General features: G+C 38.2%; 1 protein-coding gene across 5 annotated transcripts in view; it reads right to left on the bottom strand.

Annotated features, from left to right (window-relative positions):
* The window catches only part of SCEL (sciellin), a 151,673-nt gene that overhangs the window by 48,767 nt on the left and 81,059 nt on the right, over nucleotides 1-21,847 (bottom strand). For 3 of the 5 annotated variants that reach the window (XM_033051566.1, XM_033051565.1, XM_033051569.1), the window contains exon 3: nucleotides 1,797-2,099. The gene's annotated coding sequence lies outside the window, so the exon portion shown is untranslated. The remainder of the gene's footprint in view (nucleotides 1-1,796; nucleotides 2,100-21,847) is intronic. The other 2 variants (XM_033051567.1, XM_033051568.1) reach the window with 2 other exon arrangements.

Here is a 21,847-nt window from a genome sequence, read left to right as displayed (position 1 = left end):
ACTTGGTCTTACTAACAGTTATGAAACACACAACAGTGTTTCCTTGCTTTCAGTTAACAACTTTCTAGTTAGTAAACTTTATTATTTTCGCCATCATTTCTCTTGAATATAGGGTGAGCAAGCAACTGAATTCAGTAATTCTGACTTGATACAGGATAAAGGTTTCCAAGTCCTCGTAACTAAGACACTGGGGACACACATAATTGCAGCCGGCAAAAATGTGCATAATGGCACCTGTAAGTATGTAAGGTAAAATCTTTCTGGTTCAGAAGTCAATACCAATTTTGCTGTTGTCCATATCCACCCTTTCTCCTCTCAGGTAACAGTGTTGTCACTGGGCTGTCAGATCTGCCTACCTATACTTGCACTCAAATAAGAACTTCCTGATTGCAGATGAAGGCTGTTTTGCAAATCACCATCACAGCCAGAACCATTCAAGGCTTTACAATCCTTCATACATCCAGACTTGTTATTACAGACAAGAATATAATCTCTTCAAATAGCCTTAAAGGGCTTTCTATCAGGTGCAGATCAATATGTATAACCAATGTTCTAATCTCTTCCCTACACAATTGCCATCAGTAACATTATTCTTTCTTTGCTTGGCAATTGGTTAGTCTTTTTGTCCTTTTGCTGAAAACTACATTTAAAAATTACTACATTTATTTTACAGGCATTAAATAATCACAAAAATGTGATCCTAAACAGATTTTTTTCTCAAGAGTTATACATCCCAGTAATAGTCATATAATACATTTGTGAACTTCTGGAAATAACACATTGTGTTTAAATAAATATTTTACTCTACCATTTCATCCACAGAACGAATAGCACTGAAAAGAGTTCACAGAGAAAACAGCAATAACATGTGTATTTGTGTAAGAAAGAAAACAGGCAAGGTAGGACTAGAGAACACGTGAATGTATGACAGCAATCATTCACCTATTTGTAGCTGAAAGAGCTCTCAAAACTGGTTTTTCAAGATGTGGGCGGAGGAGATTCTGTTTTGAAAGAAGCTTCAGAACTGTCACTAATGTAAAATCAACTAAATCACAGTCCAAATTTGTATGTATTTTCAAATTAGAAATACACATTCAATTTTAAATGTAATTTTTTTAGTACAGTGTAGAAAAGGGGATGATAATTTTAGTTTTCTTTGTTCAGCTCTGTCATTCAATTAATTAGATTTTTGATGAAGAACCCTTCTTGTTTATACATGTGTTCAGGTCATTGTATAGATAAGTCCTTGCTTTAAAGTAGAATGGGTATTATTGCAAAGGTGAAAATGAAGGGGAATTGTTGCTTTGGTTTGTTGTTTTAGTTTTTTTTTCCCAAAACAAGGAACTTAAAGATAATTCCATAAAATGAGAAAAGAGTAAATACTCATTAATTTTAGATAAAAATTCCAAATAAAGGAAAAAACTCCAAGCAATTAAATAAACCAAGGAGTAAAAATGTCATTAAAACAACCATTCATGAAAAGTGGTCTGAACAGTGAATTTATCATCAGAGAGTTATCACTGGAATAAAATAAAATTAGCAATATAATATAACTAATGAAATAATTAAGATGGTATGGACTGAGGAAGTCAGAAAGGTCCCAGGAATCTGAACACATAAACTGTAAAACTTTCAGAGCTGCATTTTCATAGTCAAGTTCTCCATGCTTCTTGAAAATTAGATCCTTTGAAATGACATCCTAAACTGGACATTAATAAATCACAGAGCATATGAAAAAGTAGGAGTTTCCCTACATGGTAGGAACAGTGTAAAACCAGAAGAGCAAACATCCTTACCTAGGTATGGTAGAAGTTAGTGTCCTAGCTTGGCTCAGTGTGGTCAGTCAGCCTGGAAGGGAGCACAATCAAAGCAGACAGAGAGCTGAACTGCTCTTCCCCATCCAGCTGTCTGAAAGTCAAGAGATTTCTCCTTCAGAGGCTGAGTCACTTAAGGAGGAGGTAGGAGGTGTGGAAAAGGGTGGCACCTTGTCGAAATACCAGATCAATTAAGAGTACGGGTGAGTTGTTATCCTTATGTGCTTGCTGTTCTTTTCAAGTGCGGTGGGGTTGGGTTTCACAAAATGAATTGCCTTCACAGACCTTGAAGCAGAAAACCAAGCAATTACCATTTGGAAAAATATACTAGAGTCATTTGGATTTTCCACAGAAATACATTTCCACAGAAATACACGCTGCAGTGCTATAGGGCTGCCTTTCAGCTACAGAGTTGCAGGTGTTTACAACATGAACATGAAGTAACACCATATTTCACCACAGAAAAGTTCTGCAGAAGTGTTAGGTGGGGAACACGCACGCTGGGATCTGAACTGCATGAAGTATTTGCACAGTTTGGGTATGTGGGCAGAGGCAAAAGATGTGGGGGGAAATCCCTCCCACGTGAGATCTTGTTGCAAGACTTTCTTATCTCTGCACATTTGCATTCTCCCTCAGTACTGCCAGAAATAAACAAAGAAGGGAAGAACCCGTGTTCACTTTTTTTCTTTCTTTAAAATGACTGCAAATAAGTTTGTAGGCTAAGAACAGCCTTACTGTTAGTAAATACAGTAGTGTGAAATCAATACTTTTCTTATAGGAATACTGTATACAACTCCATGCTTCTGTTTAAGATCCAGAGGCTGGTTTTAATGTATCTTACACAAGCCTACCTTATTTTGTATTTGGGGTACTTTTATGAAATATGAGAATCATTTAGCAAGATGCCGGCCAACCTTTAGTCCTATTGTCTTTTGTGAAAATTAATAATTTCTTTGAACACAAAAAAAGCAAACTGACATGAATTAACTCAGTAACAGCTTGTATTTTTGTTCATGGTTAGCTTTTCATAGGCTTTGTAATTAGTAGTATGTAGCTATTCTCCAAACATTGGTTCTGTCTGATAAAATACAGCTAATGAAGCAGAGCAGTAGACAAGAAAATATACAAACTATTAACTACCACAAATCTTAGAATGAATGAATACAAGCATGCACGTATTTCTAAATTTTGTACATCTCAAGTTCTGTGTCTCTTAAAGTCAAAAATACAGTAATCCTGGAATTTTCAGGTACTATGTTTATCTTTGTACAGTCAAGAAGAAACTTTTGTGAATACATCTTTTTACAGACATACTGAGAATTTAGTTGCCTCCCATATGAAACAGATGTCTTTCCTCATAAGAAATGAGGAATTAGCATTAAATGGGTATTAGTGTTAAAAATCTACATGCACTTTAATTTCAAATGGACATCTAGATTTTAATTTATAATTACACCTGAGATTAGGAATAGCTTCCTTTTTGAAATATTTTTCTTTCAAAATTCGGGAGTTACATGATAGGAATTTGTTATCCTTTTCCAATCAACCAGACAAGCCCCCACTTGTAAATCAGAGATGCGCTTAACCTGTCTCACAGCACTGACTTCTTTAGCCAAAGTGTTTGAGAACACAATAGAGATGCAAATAATAGAGTCTGGAGAAGTTAAATTGATATTTTCCTGTATTTATGGCCTTTGAACGCAGAGAAGAAACTATGGAGCAGAGCAGGCCAGTTCTGCTACCCAAATAAGCCCAAGGCTTATTCTTAGGCAGTCCTTGCTAAGTGTTTGGTGTCTGGTGTGACAGAATAGACAGTCTATAGGAAAATGTATACATATGAAATTCCAACAAGGGTACTGACTTCAGCCTAGGAATAAAGCAGGCCAGCTGTCTTTTAGTGGCTGATCTGTGACTTCCTGTATATTCATTGAATGGTGAATTTTTGGTGTTATATATGCTGATCATTTAATATTTCAAAGCTGTAAAAAATAATTTAAAATTTTTTAGACTAAAGCAAATCTGGCTTACTGATAAACAGTCTGTGTCATTTTCTGTATTGTAACCACATGCAAGCATTGTTTCTAGTGAATAAAGAATATATGATGCAGTGCTCTGTATCAGGAATTGAATAGTTTCAACATAACAGTGAAAATAACCGGTAACTATTTTCTGTGAAAAAACCTTCGCATACTCTGAAGTAGTTCAACTTTCAGAAATTCGGAGGAACTCAACCTTTGCCTCTGGATCTCAGTATAACAAGTAACACACAAATCCAGCCATGCCCAGAGTGTGTGAACTGTTTTGCAATCAGGTTTCATTTTTCTTTTCATTCTCTAGTACGGGGTCCATATTAAATTGAAGGAAGGACAGAAGCGAAATACAGTGAAATGTAATTTCTCAGACTATTTCAGAACTTGAATTATTTCTCCCTTACTACCTCTCTCACTCTTAAGAAAACATCCAAGTTGAAGCACAGACAGACAATATTCTAGATACAGATTTTTCCATAGTGTCAGAAAAGTGATATGCAAAACATATAAACAAGTTGTATTGACAACTGATGGTAATCAACTGATAATAATTGCACTGGGCCATGTACTACTATTGATTTTTCACATTTTAACCATTTTTTATTTTTCTTTTTAGTTCAACCAATAAGGTGCTTTGCAGCAAAAAGTAACTTGGTTCACATCTATTTATCTATCAATAATCTACTTGCTGGGACTCAAGTAAGTACTCTGCTTTTGCTTGTCATTCTTTCAAGAAGAGATGAGGTTGTTCTCTAAAAAATAGATACAAACATAACTGGCAACATCCTAGGCTTATATAACTGGATATAATCCCATCAAAATTATTCTGATAGCTTGATTTAGCAGAGTGTGTGGCCTGTCATAATTTATGATAGCAAACAAGAAATGTCTTAGAATTCCTCCCTACAATAAATCCTCTTTATCCTTTATTAATAACCAGCAGTAGGGACATTAGTGATTAGTAATAAGAGACCACTATCTCTTGCAGCTTTGATTTTTAACACAGTTTGGAGTTTCAAGCAGGCTCATTTTAAATACCTTATCTACAATGGAAGCTTATTTACCATCCAAGGAATTCTCACAATGCCTGCTAAGAAACTGCCAGGGGATGTTGGCTTCTAAAACAGAGTAGCACTGGCAGAAAACTGAACATATGTATTTCAGAAGTGACATTATTTAGATTTGAATGGCTTACTCAATGTTATTAAAGTCAAATGCTTATGGCACCCTACAGCAAAAATACATTACCATGCTTCCCAACTCTCATAGTTTTCTGAACAAGTTGATTGTGTTCAGTGTTCTTAGCTTCAGCTTATACACTTTTCTAAAATTTCTGTGTCTCTTGATTGCTAGTAAAATGCATTTTCTCTCTGCATGATTTTCTTGTCAATTTTTGTTGGTTTCCCCGTTTTTCAGCACAAAACATACTGCAAAATGTTGTGTTACCTCCACATCTTTGTTAAGGTTTATTAGATGACATCATGAAAACAGCATAATGTAGGCTAGCTCCGTTGAGCTTTTATGTATATTCACAACACAGACTTGGGAATGAGCAGTGACTCAGAAGACAGTTTTTGGACAAATATTATTCTGTGACTCCTCCCAAACAGGGAGGGATATGTTAAATTTTTTTCATACACTCAGTCCTCCAAAGGGGAAATCCTGTAATACTTCAGACTTTCCAAGTAGGATTAGTTAACTGTGGTGTTATGGGTTATGAGATTCTCTAACTGGTACATCCAGGAGATTTGAAGACAGTCTAGGAAATAATATTCCATTTTTTTTTAGTTTTAAGATCAACTAAAGCAGCTACATTTTTGCTATTAAATGAAACATACCAAAGCCCAATATATCTGTCCTGAGGAAAAGGAGCACAATATGCTCTGAACCTGTATCACTAAAGTTGCTTTTCAAAAGGAACTGTGTGACTTCATCCACACTCCTACTGAAAGCAGTCCAGAGCTTGTAACAGAGAGATCTGTCCATGCCTAAGTCTTTTTTCAGAGACAGGTACAGTAATTTCATGATTACAAGCCACACTTGATTATAAGCCGCACGTCCGCGTGTTGGCAACATTTCATTCTTTGTCCATATATAAGCCACATCGGATTGTAAGCTGCACTTCCGTTCGCAGCGAGGATCCCTGTGCAACTTTCACCAAGTTGCCAATTAATAACAGAATTTAGGGATTGCAGGGATTCCTGGCTCAGCTTGGGACGGGGCAGGCTCGGCCCGCTCAGGGCTGCCAATGGGGCCGAGTGAGCCAGCTTGGCGCTGCAGATTAGCAGGGCCGCTTGGAGCTGGCCGGCCGGTGCTGCCACCGCTGCCGGGCTCACTCGCCCCCGCCTGCACCGCTGGCACTGGGCGGGCTGGCCCTGGCCCAGCACTGCCAGCCAGCCCCAACCAGGTTCGCTCCCCCTGGCCCAGCGCTGCCCTGCCGAGGGCCAGGTGGGCTCAGCTCAGCTTGGGGCTGCTGCCGGCTCACACTTCTGGGTTGGCAAATTTCAGAACTTTTTTTCATATATTAGCCACTCCGGATTACAAGCTGCACTTCTAGGTTCAGACCAAAACTTTAATCAAAATGGTGCAGCTTATAATCGTGAAATTACTGTAATTGGCATGAACAATACTGTGTCAAGGAATGTGTGTGATAATAGTATGGACAAACAGAGGATTTTGCTCAGGTCCAGATCCTACTCCTACTAAGTTAACTAGTAGGTCCTATTCATTGACCCTTATTTCTCCAAATTTAATTGTGTTTAATAAAACTCATGTCAAATGATGACTGAAACTAAACACTCCAAAACATACAGATAGGTGTAGGCAGTGGATGATGCCCAGCTGCAAGGCAGCATTTAGCAGAGTGACACAGCTGATTAATGTAATCTTTATTGGGGAGGTGGGTTCCACAGCTGTGCCACCTGCACATTTTTCTTGCTTAAGCTCACCTACGTATGTAGACAGCAATTCCAAACCAGTTAAGTCAAAAGGAAGGGGTCACTTATGCAAAAGAGGCCAGTGCAGCAAACAGAAAAGGAAGTGATGCTCATGCATAGGGTGACACCTTCCTGTTAAAGGTGACTAACACAAGGCCTGCTCCTCCCTATATTCCCAATCCAGCACTATATAAAATAAACTGATGGTTGGAACCTGTGCTCCCTCTTAATACAGAATTACTTTTCACTCAAAATAATTAACCAAGGGAATATATTGCCAGTGGGTACACCCTTACCAAGAAATACGTGTGACTCAGAACCAGAATACGAATGTCTCTAGGAATCCTGGCAGCATTCATGGCTGCAACACAGAGGAGAGGGAGAAATAAGAAGCATGACTTTTTTCCATGGGCAGGTTATTTTAGCATTATAAATTCCTTCTGAAGATTCTGGTCCTCCTGCTCCTAGATAGACATCTTAAAATAAAATATACTAATGAGCTAATGTGATATGGAAAGCCTCTTTCTTCATGGGCTTCCTCGCTCCTACTAGGACATGGATTTTAAAGATAGATAAGCAATGTCCTGGGCTTCCTTGCAAAGGGCAACTACTGGCAGTGCCAAGTGCCTGCAGTACTTTCTAACAACTTTGTTCTTTCCTTCATGCTCAAAAATTAGAAGTCTTCTGCCTAATTCACATGCAAGGCTCAGGCTGTTACAATCCGATGATTAAGAGATGCCTCTGCCCAAATTGAGGTGCAGATAAGACCATATGCCCAAGTCAATAATACAGATTTATATGAATGGTGAAAGTGAGATAGAAATAGTAAAGAGGTGAGGGGAACAAGGGGATTTGGGGGGAAGGGGGTTAGGAAGAGAGAGAAAGATGGGGGTCCCGAGCTTGTTCAAAACTTTTCACCATTTATACATCTCTTATGAATTACGATTATATCTTCTATTGATAGAATGAAATTATTCCCTCGACTCTAAAGCTAATTAGTCTACATGCTCAGTCTTTCTCTTGTTTTGAGTTGGTGGGTTTCTTGGGTCAGTGGGTTATGAGTCAGTGGTCATGATCTCCCTCTGTGAATTGTGTTTATTACTTTCTTCTTATCTTGGGAATTCTGCCAAATGTCCTTGTAGCCTGTAAGCTCTGCACTCTGTGTCCACAAGCAGTCATACATTTTTCTTCCCCAGCTTTGTTAACCTCCCCCTATGCCTGAGATCACTGAAGCATCAAGCCCTAAACTTAGGAAGTTCTACAGATGAGTAGTTTATCCTCCAACACACAGACAGCACCTGCAACACCTGTATGCAGCCCAAGTTTCAGGTATCCACAGAGACATATCCAGGGGGCCTTGGTGACCATTGGCAGACACAGATGGCATCTGTCCCATAACTGAGGTGATTCTTGTTTGACCAGTGATACGCGTATGAATCATTGCTTCTTTTCACAGAGTTCACCATGGTGAGAATTTTTTTCCAGATCCATTAACCAGGATGTGCCAACCAGATCTTGCCTCAACCAGACAGGCATTAGGGTCTTCCTGTTTCAAATTCCTCCCTTCTGTGCCCACTGTGGTGGCTTATCTTATGACAAGTTCCTTCTGTCGCCTTATAGTGTTTGAGACACATAACTGTGCTCTTTAACTCTTTAATACACACTTAACTAACCTTCTCAAAGAACAGGACAAGAAAACAACAGCTTACCAATTGGAAGGGTCACTTATCATATGACTAAACCCAAGTTTATAATTCCTCCTTTTGATAACAGCTTATTTTTACCAGCAGACCTACCTTAACCACTGAGTTATAATTTTTTGTGTGAGGGAACACGACTACCTGGGGTTTCCTACCTCCTAAAAGTTTAAATATTTACTGGAGAAAGAATAATGCTACATACTTTTTACTGTGGCATACAAATATTGGCCTCACTACTGTCAAAATAAATATTTAGATACTATGCATGGAATTCTCATTTTTCTTTTTATGTTTTAATTCTCAGCATTTTATCATTTGAATGATTAAAATAGGTAGACATAAGAGTTATTTTTAATATGATGTAGCATCAACTGCTGTGTAGAGGCAGAAGAGCTTAAAAACACTTTCACTGGATTAACTTATTGTCCCAAGTGAGTACAGCATTTCACAAAGTCTGATACGAAATACCATAAAGCACCAGAGATAATGTTATGTTTTATGATTAACTTTTGCTAGCCAAGCCATTCCCTTTAGTTATTGTAGGTTCCTGTGCCTGGGAAGACTTTTCAAATGGCTAAAGTAAGGCAATGCAATCTTTTTTTAACCACACCTTTCTGAATACAGGAAAGAGCATTGTCAGAGCTTTTTCATATGCATTTTTGAATGCTAAGAAAACCTTAGTCACAATGCAGATGTATTTGCAGCTCACTGTTCTCCCAAAGGGTGTGGTAAAGTTCATAAACTAAAGGAGGAAGAAAAAATGCTATAAATAGTATGTAAAATAACTAAAACCTTTTACATCTTCTAGTTGCCACAGAAAATGTCTGAGCAGTATCTTCTGTTCATAGCAGGGGCCGGTACATTTCCTGGAGGTACATAATCTTCAATGTTACTGGGCCTGATTTTCCTGAAATTTGAACAAGTCCTTACTCTGCAAATAAGTGAAATATAATTCAGAAATCCCCGAAACTCTGGTCCGTAGCATGCTAAACTTGAGTATTTTGATTTTGCACCACTGCCATTACTGCCTTAGCTAAAGAACACAGTTACTCATTTTATCAGTTACTGATAAGATCAGTTATTTGAGGAAAATTGTGCTGAAAATCTGGCAAAGTTAAATGACATCTGTGTGGTACCAGCTGAATAGCTGTAACCGTTTTTTAACTTCTGTTATTGACAAATACCATATTTGTTAATTTGTTACCAGTATCTGAATTAACAAAGAACATCCACATAGGTGGCTAAAGAAATGAAAATCAGATTGTGACCAATACTAGTAGAGGGAATGTGAGAATTATGAATAGGTGTGCTTTTTTTTCAAAGAGTGACTTAGTAATATCTCTATGAAATCCCCATTGAGAAATCTCTGGGAAAGAACAAACAATGATGATCCCAGGAAAAGCCATCTCCTTAAAAGATGTTAGAAAAGGCAAAGTTAAAAGGAGGAAAATTTTTTCTTGCTCTTTGTCTGAAATTTTCTTGTAGCATTTAATTGGTCATAGGCACTGTAAATACATAGGAGACAACCCCCACAGGCTGTTCTTTTTTATGGTGCAGATAAGGAGGTATATCTGCCCCATAGAATGATATCCGTGTGAGGAAGTTCACATTACACTTATCTGATAGACTGGCTCTCCTCTCCTTGCCCTGGCATTGTGTTTGGATTTTCTGCTAGGGCTAAGCAGCCTTCTCTTGTAATTCTTTCTTTTATTATTTGGATCGAATTAGTTGACTTGTCATTTGAAAACCTACATGGAAATTTCATACCAATCAAAACAACTCAATGAGCCAATATCTCACCTATATAATGAAATCTTTCTTTGACATGCATTCCATACTGGTGTTATCAGCACATTTAACTGCAGTGCATGATAGCCAAATGTTACAGATTGTGATCCTGTTCTCTATCCACATCAAAGCTGAATATGGGCGTGGAAAAAAGGAAGGGTATTCCCTATTCCTGGAAGATGCTGGCTGTGGTATAATTAGCACAGAAGAGCTTATTGTAGAAGAGTTGTTACAAAATGTGTTCTAAAGTCCATAACTGCAAAAATAAGATGCAGACAAAAATGTGAATCGGAAAGAATGGAGTTGAACTTAAAAAGGTTCAGAGAAGAAAATGACTGAAGATGCATAATTACTTCTCCCCACACAGAACAAGCCAGTACTGCCTTAGTCTGGTGAAAGGAGGTGTGAGTGTAAAAAACATCACAAACAGTATGAGAAGGGTGTATTTCAATTCTCCCCTGGTGCAAGAGCTATTTGGAATCAACATTACAAAAAAAGAAAAGAGGAGAAGGGAAGAGAAAGAAAAGAGAAAGAGGGAAAGAGAGAAGAGAGAGAAGAGAGAAGAGAGAAGAGAGAAGAAAGAAGAGAGAAGAGAGAAGAGAGAAGAGGGAGAAGAGAGAAGAGAGAAGAGAGAGGAGAGAGGGGAGAGGGGAGAGGGGAGAGGGGAGAGGGGAGAGAGGGAGAGAGGGGAGAGGGGAGAGGGGAGAGGGGAGAGAGGAGAGAGGAGAGAGAAGAGAGAAGAGAGAGGGGAGAGGGGAGAGGGGAGAGAGGAGAGAGGGAGAGAGAAGAGAGAAGAGAGAAGAGAGAAGAGAGAAGGAGAGAAGAGAGAAGAGAGAAGAGAGAAGAGAGAAGAGAGAAGAGAGAAGAGAGAAGAGAGAAGAGAAGAGAAGAGAAGAAGAGAAGAGAAGAGAAGAGAAGAGAAGAGAAGAGAAGAGAAGAGAAGAGAAGAGAAGAGAAGAGAAGAGAAGAGAAGGAAAAGGAAAAAGGAAAAAAGGAGAGGTGTTTCTATACGTAGGATGTAAACTGACCTTGCTGCAGGAAGATGTATTTCCAACAGATTATCAAATGCAAATTTATTTATATATGTGTCTGCCTGTACTTGTGCGTGTGTGTGTGTATATCTCTGTGTGTGCATGCATGTTTGTACTTGTATAGTCATGTGTGTGTACCCATGCATCAAATACCTCAATGAAACACAAGCTTGTGGAAGAGAAGAACAGTGATGGTTACTAAATAAACAGAAAGTCCATTGGGCTAAAGAGGACCCTGACAAGCAAATTGATAGACACTCCAAGGACACTTAGAGAAAGCAACTTAAATGCTCTCTCTGTTCTTCCTCTCTTTCCTGAACTCCTGAATTTTGCTTTTGGCAACTGTTGGAGACAGAATACAGGGCTGACCAAGGAGCGCCACTGTCTTGTTACGCCCCTATGGTCAAAATTTGTATAAGGCACATAACTAAAATTGCATTAAAATTCTTTCCTAATTCTTTGATGATAATGCAAACAATTAGCAATACAACCAAAGTGATACCATTTATCTATGGAAAATGTTGATTCATCAGGTATTAAAATAAGCCTTACTGAAGGCTTATTCAGCCCCTCAACTGAGAGTCGTACAGCATTGTCCACTTTCATTCTTCAGATTTCTTCTCTGTTTACATGACAAATGTGGAGAGTATGCATATATGTAAACATGCAGAGAATTTTACTTTGTTAGTACCTGTTTAAGAACCTTTCCTTACTAATAAATACCTTTGCAATCCAGTAAAATTTTTCACCTGTTCAAATAACAGAAACAATAGCAAAGCAGATTTATGATAGGTGTTGAAATGCAGTTAATCTGCAGGAGTAAAATTAAAAATGATATCACAGAAATGGCGCCAGCCCTCCACATTCCCCTTCCATCTTCCCTGGAAAAGAATTCAGCTGGCTTGTTGTTCTCCCTTATCCACAGAATTAGAAGGTTTAGTAGCATTTCCAAGCATCTTCCAAGGAATAAACTTCAGGTGTGGATTTCAATCACAAACTATGTGAAGGACAGGAGAATACATTTCCTAAATTAACATATCCGTAAACAGGGACTTATGAGCTGGGAAGATGAAGAAACAACTGAGCTTTCTTCTTGCCTTTGCAAAATATTTTTCCTTTGATATAAACTGGCCAATAGACTGGTATTGAAGTCAGTATCAACTTCTCCTTCCCTTTAATTTGGGGTAAATTATATTTTTCTAAAAATTGTTTTCCAAATTGTGAGTACTTTGGAAAGAATGTTTGCAGAAAAAGGTTCTACATGAGTTTTAATGTTCAGTACATGAGAAGAATTGAAGTTTTTTCATTAGTTTTGTTGCTGTTGTTAAATGAAATAAAAACAAAGCTGGGTTTTGAAATGGGAAGATTTTTTAAAATAATTGGGTGACATTACAAGGGAAAGAATCAGAACAGAATTATTATAATTATCTAGATGTAATCACAGAGGCCCAGATAAGTTGCTCAGGTTCCAGATCCTGCCATGGTGCAGTAATGTGAAGAGCCTAGTAATTTCAGGTGCAGGCTTCTCTGGATCTCCATGCAGGCTATTAGCCTGAGAGACCTAAATGCCAATTAATGTGTAAGTAAATAATTTGCATTCTACTCAGTGAAGGAGACACCAGACCAGTGATATCTATTGTCAAACACTTGTTTCCTCAGAGCTGGTGAGACTTTCCAGGCCCTATTTAGCAAAAAAAAAGCTAGGCTACATCAAAAGCTATGCTCCTATGTCTCAATTTATCATTCAAGACACCCCTAGTGTAATCTCAGATTACATATACACAGACATAAACACAGATTAAAGTAGGCCAGAGGATTGGCTGTGAAAGTTACTATTTCTCTCCCCTGCTTTGAAAGGAAGCGTAAAAATGACAGTCAGATTTAGGCATCTACACTGCAGATACCTGTACATATTGGATGAATTCCATGTCATGGCAGGATTTCAAATAATTTTTTTTGTTTTGCAGAAAGAAATGGTTTCTTGTCCAATTAGAAGGAAAGCAAAGAAGGATGCAGGGTTTTTTTCTCTCTGTCATGGCAAAATTCAAGATGCAAAACTTATTCTGCAGCCTCAACAGTACCGCATCCGTAAAAATGTTCTCCCCTACTGCACTGTGGTCCCTTACAGAAAAAGTGTGTCTATAAAATTATAATCTGTCTGTGTAGGAGTCTGACACACAAAGAAATTGTAAGATAAGAGGAGAGAAAAGAGAAAAACAAAAAAATATTGTGCTTTGTTTTCATCCCTTTCATTCACCGATACTAAGGGAATATTACTTCTATTCTTAGAAAGAATTTAATGCTTTTCTGTATTTGACTTCTCTAGCTATAACAAAAGTAAGGCTTGAATTTGGGGGTTTAACTGCTTTACTTATAGATGTCTATATTCACTGTCTTCAGATAAAACAGTATAAATGAGTTTTGGCATCTTCTGTGAATTTGTGGCTAGAACCTCATAGCATTGTATATAATCACAGTCTTTGAATTCTAAGTATTTTCTTGCTTTTCTCAATATAATTTTGAAATAAGAAATTCTGCTCCAGAATATTTGAGACTTCTAAACTTACAGTGCTGAACTCATTTAGGTTGAAGCAGAAAGCTCCAAGCTAGTGAGCTTTTTTGTAACTTAATTATATGGCCAAGCTGGGTGTGTGAAAATATCCAGTGCGCACTGGAGAATAAATTGCTGGGTTTGGTTTTTCTTGATTTACAAGTTCCTATGAGTGGTGCATGTTCCCAGGGAGTGGTGAAAAGTAGGGGTGTGTTAAACAGGTTTAAGAACATTTTAAAGAAACACTGTCAGTTTGAGGCATAGTAGATTTGGTGTACATCCTCCCTCCTTCCAAATAACATTTTCTGTTTCTGTGGTTACAAACAGCTGAGCTGCACATTGACTCTCTGTTTAAGCAATACCACAAAATCCAGCGTAGAGTTATGTGTCCATGCTGTTACTCTCCTTTTTTTCTTTATTTTGCCACCAGTGGGGAAACGAAACTGCAAGAATTGCTGTTCTTTGCACTCCTTGGAGAGCTCAACACACATTCAGTTCAGCCAGTAAAATCTTGTGGTTTTCTGCAAAAAACAGCTGTGGTGAGGACAGACAGCTTCTGCATCAAACAATTTCTCTACTCAGAGTTGTGCAATAGTTATTTGATAGTATCACTGGGGCCACAACTTCAAGGTCTGAAACTCCCCAGTATAAAGTCTGAGCTGCAAGTTCCCAGGAATCTTGCAAAAGACACATGATTTTGAACCTAAATCTTTTTAGTTTCTCAGAAGTTTTGTATGGAGAATGGACATAATTTTAAATCTTGTATACACATAGCACTGATTTGAGCCTTGGAGACCTAGAGGGTATTTCCTTCTTCTGGATATCCTACTGGAACTAAGGATAATTACAATTGAAAATGAGAGCAAACTTTCTTTAACAGATTTCACAAGAGATATCTGGAATATCCATTTCATATCTTGTTTAGTATAGGAGAATAGAATCAGCTGAGCAGAGTGTATATACAAAATTCTATACATACAAATAACTATTTGCCATCATAGCAAACAACTGAAGTTTGCTTGTTTGGAAGGATTTGTTTCAATGCTATTATCTAGGTGACATTTTGAAATCGCTTTTTCTCCCCAAAACCAGTAAATCTGTTAATTTTATTTATCTCTTTTGTGGCATTATGCTATAGTACTTACAGTGCTATTCAAAATTTGATAAAATAAAAACATTCAGTGCCAAAGGGTCCAGTAGAATCATAGAATATCCTGAGCTGGAAGGGACCCACAGGATCATCGAGTCCAGCTCTTGGCCCTGCATGGGGCATCCTCAAGAACCACACCCCATGCCTGAGATCATTGTCCAAATATTTCTCTAACTCTGGCAGGCTTTGTGTCATGACCTCTTCCCGGGAAGCCTGTTCAGTATTTAGTTTTTTGAGTAAATACATCTTTTTAAATTCCCTCTTCCAAAGGTAATGAAGGGAGCACCATGACATGCACACAAATCATTGTTTGCCAGAACAACATTTAGTCCATGAAAAGGGCAGAGAGGTGTTGTGACTTTCAATTCCCACTATTTGGAAGACACAGAGCAAAGTGAGACTACAATTTGGAAGCAGGTATCAAAGTAACTAAAGTGGATTTGGAATAAGAATGGAGGAAGAATATGTCAAAGAGAAAAATGGAAGTAAGCAAGAAAGGATCTCAAAGGTCAAAATCAGTCTGATTTCACATACTGACAATCCTCCATGGCAGTGCTCATGAAGGGTTTCAAGAACAGTATCCTTGTAAATGAAGAGTAATGTATCCTTCTGGTTTTAAGCAACGGTGAAGATATTTGCGTAAAAAATAGAAAATTCTTTGTCCAGAAATTGTATGCTTTAGAAAAACTGCAATCAAATGGAGAGAGACAGGATGAGCAGTGATGTTGCATGAGAACTATGTCATGTACAATGCATGGCATGTCAGCTCTTCCATCTACATGGCTTGCGTTTGGGACGGATTAATATCTGAATTATGCTGCAGAAGGAGCAAATGAAGGCAAACACAGAGGATGAGAAAAGAGGGTTGATGAGTTGCAAACAAGAGAATCAAGTGATTTGAAGACAATGAAAATAAGCAATACTCAAAAGTTCAAGCATGAGGCCAAGGGTAGTTATAACCTCTCAGCAAAACTTTTTCTCAGGGTTTTTCAAGGTCAGACTCCTAAACAACCAAAGGTATCGCTGCAGGGACTACATGTTCAGGAAACACCACAGAGATTGTCATGAATCTCTGTCATGAATCTCATGAATCAGTATCTCTATCATTTATCTAACTGTACACTGCAGTGATCCAGTAAATGGGTGTTGACAATAGGTTTTACAGTGAACAGCAAGGGTGAGGTTTCTTTATCAGTTTAAACTGATCTTGTATCACATTCCCACCAAAAGTTACAGTTGTTCCTGGCCTGTCCTGCCCTTGGCTGTGCTCTCCAACCAGTCACTCAGATTGCCTTGGTCCAAACACCAAACATCAAGATTTAATTCACTTCAAGTCTCATATCAAAGGAACTGAAGCAAAGCAAGTGGAGAAAAAAATATTCCAGGTAGGCCAAGACCATTCCATTACCACAGTGTGATTGTATGGTTTGCATCAGTCAGGAAACCAGCTCTTACAAGTTAGAACCTTAATTCATTAACTATTGGAACAAAAACCCCTCAAAACCATTATTTTAACCTCTCTCTAAATTCTATTAGTGATTGTTATTACTAGTTTCCCTGTCCTAACAGCTACAGTATTTTAAAGTAAGAGGTCTCCCACAGGATTTCAATTTCTAAACACTTATAAGGAGCTATCTATGGCTTTTCTTAGGGTGTCCAATTTTCTTGAAGTACTGCATTAGCTTTTCTTTCATCTACAAATCACACTTTGTTCAGATGTCTGCATATAGAAAAGGTTAGTAAAACATAATTTGGTATAGGTGGGTAATTTTCTAATTATTACCATTCATATCCTTTTCCATATAGGGTAACTTTGTCTGATATCAAACACTTTTTTTTCATATTAATGATCTTTGATATCTTTCAGGCTGTGCTGGGAAGGGTAAATTTGAGGATGGGATTTGAATGACAGGAGCTATTATCACTTTAGGTTTAAAAGAAGCCATCTGACCAAGAAGCCATCTGATCTCCAAAGTAGTCAAATGTGCTCCACTACTTTAATCCTCACTCTACTGGACTCACTCCAGTAAACCATATCACTTTGTCCTGAGTAATCCAGAACTGGACATAATACTCCTGATGAGACCTCACCAATGTTGAAGAGAAAAGGATCCTTTTCCTCATACTGCTGACAATGCTCTTACTAATGTAGTCCAGCAAGCTTCTGCCTTTATTTTCCCTGAAGGGTGTGTTGGTCATCTGGTCATCTGGTTTTCCATTTCCTGAAAACTTGCACTCCAAGGACTCTTCAAGCAAAGCAATTTCCAGCCAGTGGGTCCCCAGCATGTACTGGAGCTTGGGGCTATTCCTCCACAGATATAAGGGTTTGCCTCTACCATTATTGAAGTTGAGATTCCTCCCTGCCTGTTCTCCAGTTGGTTGGTCAGGCTGAAAGGCAGCACAACCACTGGCACACCAGCCAGTCTGCCCAGTTTGTATCATCTGAGAACCTTCTGAAGCTGCACTGTGCTCCTTTGTCCAGATCAGCTATAAATATGGAGAACAGTACCAACCTCAGTACTAAGTCCTAGCATACAGCACTAGTGGCTTTACCGGATTAGATTCAACCATCTGAACCACAGACCGTCCTGCTTCTTGTGATGAAAGGCAATTTCTCTTCTCCCTGAGCAGCATGCTAGCATATAAATTGCTACTACCCCAGAGGGAAGACCAAGACAGAATTAGTAACTTTGAAAAGAAGCCCATGCTTTCTCTCTTTAATTATATACATCTTCTTTTCATGTGACAGCATTAACCTGCTTCCTTCCTCATTTTCTCCCATTTTTGCCACATCCCATCTCTGACAACCATGCAGAAAAAAATGAAGGGCTTCCTTGAACCTTCATTTAATAACAAACAAGAAGGAAGGAGGTAATCACCCATACATTGGCAACTCTATAATTACAAAGTCAATGAAATGTAAACCATCTTCACTACTGCCTCCTAAATAATTTCTTGTAATTACTAAAATGCACTGATATATTTTCATTCTTGTGTTGTGGCAGAAATTACTATTAAGATGTTTGCAAAAAGAAAGAATATTAGAAGCCCAAAATCCAAAATTCATACACAGGAAGATGTTTAAATGTACGCATAAATTTGTATTAGTAGTAGAGGAGATGAACATAATAAATAGGCATGTTTTATTGCAATATTTCCATTGAGGTATTTAATCACTTGCAGTTTTGTGTAAGTACTAGAGAAGCTGCTCCATGATGAACATCCAAGCTAATCTGAGTACAGATGTACTGTATCTCATTAGCAGTACTACAATGGAAGGTAAAATACAGAGCTGCTTTGATTTATCAACAAGGCACAGAATATGCATTCAGGTGAATAAAAATGCAGTAGAAGCAGACTTCATAGATAGTATGCAGATGAGTGAAACTTTAAGCACTACTTTATGTGTTTTAATTCCACAGTACATTTAATGTATGTATAATATAAATATTAGTTTACTGGTCTTAAATATGGTCCTGTACAAAATTAAAGTCCCACAATAACAAGCTTTGTCTATAGCTGTGGTGAAAAGTGTGCCACCATATAATTGGGAGGAGTCTCAGTTCTGGCCCCTGGGCTGTTCATGCAGAGTCCCAAGGTGGCCACATGTCCCCTGTATTACTTTCTCATCAATTTGTAGTTGATGGAGTGGTCCTTAGCCTTTACCTAGAGGATGTCATTGTGAACACCCACCTGTCTCCAGTTCCAGATGGGTAGAGTTCAGAATAAGGCACCTGCAAGCCAGATGTAAGACATACTCTGCCCTCAGTAATTCTGCACTGGCCACTCCTAGGTGACTGCACAAAGGGAAAGGAAATTTCAGGTGGCTCCATAATCAGGGATCTCTGGCTCCATGCATTATTTAAGACAGGTAGAGATGGTCTGACTCAGCTTTGAGTGTAAGTGGCAGGCACATCACTGGTGTGGTGAGGTCACATATCCCCTGGCTATGTCTGACCTCCCTCCAACTTCTTTAATTTTATTGTTGAGACCTTTGAAAGTTCTCCCCATAAATTCAAGGAGAAAGTTGAGATTAAGACCAAGAAAAGTGCAAATTCTGAAATCATCGCAAAGCAGCACCAAACTCAAGGGATTAGATTACTCCCTTGTAACAGATACAAGGAGTGTCCACTCTCAGTGTAGAGTGATTTTCAGTAAACACGCACGTCCGGGTGTAAATTGCTACAGTCTTGGGTTGGGATGTGCCCCAGCTATTGCTGCCCCTGCCTCCTAGCCCCTTCAAGTCCCAGCCCCTTCAAGCAGTCATTCCATTTTGTTATGCTGAAACCTCAAAGAAGGATCAGACTTCTGAGCTTCTTCTGTAGTTCAGAATCACTCAGTGCAAGAGACAGAAAAATCTGTGAAGTGTTTATTCATTATTTCTGGCACCAAAAGATGAATTTTCTGGAGGCTGCACAAGCTGTATGGACAGATTTATTATTTTAATATTAGAGGAAGAGCAGTGCCCTTAATTCTGACTGCAGGTCCTTGCACCTTCCTCTGAAGCATCTCCCTCCAGGCTCTATTGGAAACAAATTACTGTCCTGGATCTTCTAATCTAGTCTAATGGTCTAATCTGGTCTAATCTAGTGTGTCCATGCCTCTTTAAAGGAAAACATTAAAAGCAGAAGTGTGCTTCTTCCTATCAGCCTTTGCAAAAAGAAAAGAGTGATTCAAACTACGATATTGCCATTGAAATGTTACAAATATTAAGCAGGTCTACCCCTCATTTTAAAGTGTGATAATTTGTTTGATTTAATTTTCTATACCCTCAAAAAAAACCAACCAACCAAACAAACAAACAAAAAACCCCACCATATTTTTATCCAAATACTCATTAGTGCAAAGATCACAGGACAGGACTGTATAGATAAGTCTGAAGCGGAGACATAGTGCTAATTTAATTTAATCACAATCTATTCAGTATTTACATAAATATAGTCCTCCAAGGAAATAAGCTTTTATTTCGCCAAGAGCAGTTCCTTGAAGGATGATAGGGCAAGAAATACTAAAGATATTATTACAAAAGATTATTTAGAAGTAGAAGTATTAATTTTAATTATATTGGATAATACTGATGCTTCCCATTCTTTCAAAAATAATTTATTCTGTTTGCACCAGTTTATAGTTGATTTCAGATACAGTAGTATTTTTTCTCCTGTAACAAAGTGGTATGTTCCATCCCCTTGGAAAGACACACTCTGTCTGAAATAATACAAAGACTCCGATAGTCTTCACCTGACTCAGCAACTGTAGAGAATAAAACAGCCCCTCATCTTACTATGATCCAAGACAAGCACAGCTTCTTCCAGATGGGTGGGACATTCTCGCAGACTTCACATACACACCCTCCCCTCTTCAAGGGCTGTCTTCTGTACTGCAGAGTTACATCCACAGCAATTCCTTCCCTAGTTTACATTTCCTGCCAGAGAATTTAAGGACTCAAACCAAAGCAAATCTATGCTTCAATGCAGGAAACTTTCTTTCAGATATGGGGGGCTCAGGTAGCGACAGTATAATACAGTAGTACTGTTCACTTGCACTTCACCATTAAAATCACTGTTTAATTAATATTATTTCATAAATAAGTAGAATTTGACTGTAAATAAATTTTGATTTTACTATTCAAACAAGAAGGTTGCATAACAGAAACTGGTGTAAACTTGAACCATTCTGTAGCTCAGAGTTCATAGCAATGTTCACAGTGGTAAAAAAGGTACAGTATTTTAACAAGGAGGTTCTGCTAGAAAAATGCTGACCTATACAGTCCTAAACACTTAGTCTTTTGAAAGGTTAAACAAGCTGTTCTGTAAAATGAAGTTTAAAATCTAAAACCGAAAGGGTAAAAAAACCTCCGCCTGCCTGTTACCTCTACCCAGAAAAATGTAAATTCTGTAGGGAGGTCATTGTGTTCAGAGTTCCCTACTGACATACATATATGCCTCTGCAGAGCCATCTGCATGGCTCAAAGCAAATAGTTTGGTGTCTGCCTCACATCTAAACTAGGAGAGGAGTATCCAGAAGACCTGTAAGGAGTTTGGTTCAATACAGGTTTTAGGGTGGCCTAATGCAGCAGTCAGTGCCTGTCACTTAATAAACCAGAGGAGATGCAGAAGCTTTATTGCAAGTAATGTTATCATGGTTGGTGTAGTATGAAACGGGCTTCTCTTGTTTTATTCAGAGTTTAGGAGACATTGTTTCATTTGTGATTAGTACCCTGCTTTTATCCAGGAAAAGGTGGCCACTGCTGTGCTGCCTCCTACCTGTTAAACCAGAGGTTACTACGCTCTCCTAAAACAAGGACATTGCAGTTCCTTAGTCTGGGCATTAACTCATTCACATTTTGCACACGCTAGAAAAGAAAGAACAAGGGAAAAGCAGGAGCTCAAGCTATTTTCCTAAAGAAAATGTTCAAACTACAAATTGTGGAACAGGAGGTTCCATCTTCCCACACATCAGACACCAGAAGAAATAACCATCCTGTGTTTTTCAGATAGTGCCTGTGGTACAGATAAGAGTTATCTAGCTATTTGGCTTTTTATAAGCATATATACCATAAAAATTTTGTCTTAGAACCTGAAAGAAATTTAAAACATCACTTGTTCTGTCTGTGTATGCTTGTATCTGTCCATAAACCTCCTGCTACTTTTGACAAGGTAAATCCATAAGCTGTGTTTTAGCTCTTTTCAACCTCCTAAAAAAAATACATGGTCCATCAAAAAATGTCTCATTTTTTTATCCTGCAACACCATCAAGTTTTCAAATCCTCCAGTTGCATTTCTAAAAAGTTATAATCGTTATAAAATGTGAAAGGTACTTTATAACCTGAGCTATATGGGGAAAGACT

This window comes from Catharus ustulatus, chromosome 2 (assembly GCF_009819885.2).
Source record: "Catharus ustulatus isolate bCatUst1 chromosome 2, bCatUst1.pri.v2, whole genome shotgun sequence".
Classification (NCBI taxonomy): domain Eukaryota; kingdom Metazoa; phylum Chordata; class Aves; order Passeriformes; family Turdidae; genus Catharus; species Catharus ustulatus.
The sequence above is the reverse complement of the archived record's forward strand: the minus strand, read 5'-3'. Positions and strand labels throughout refer to the sequence as shown.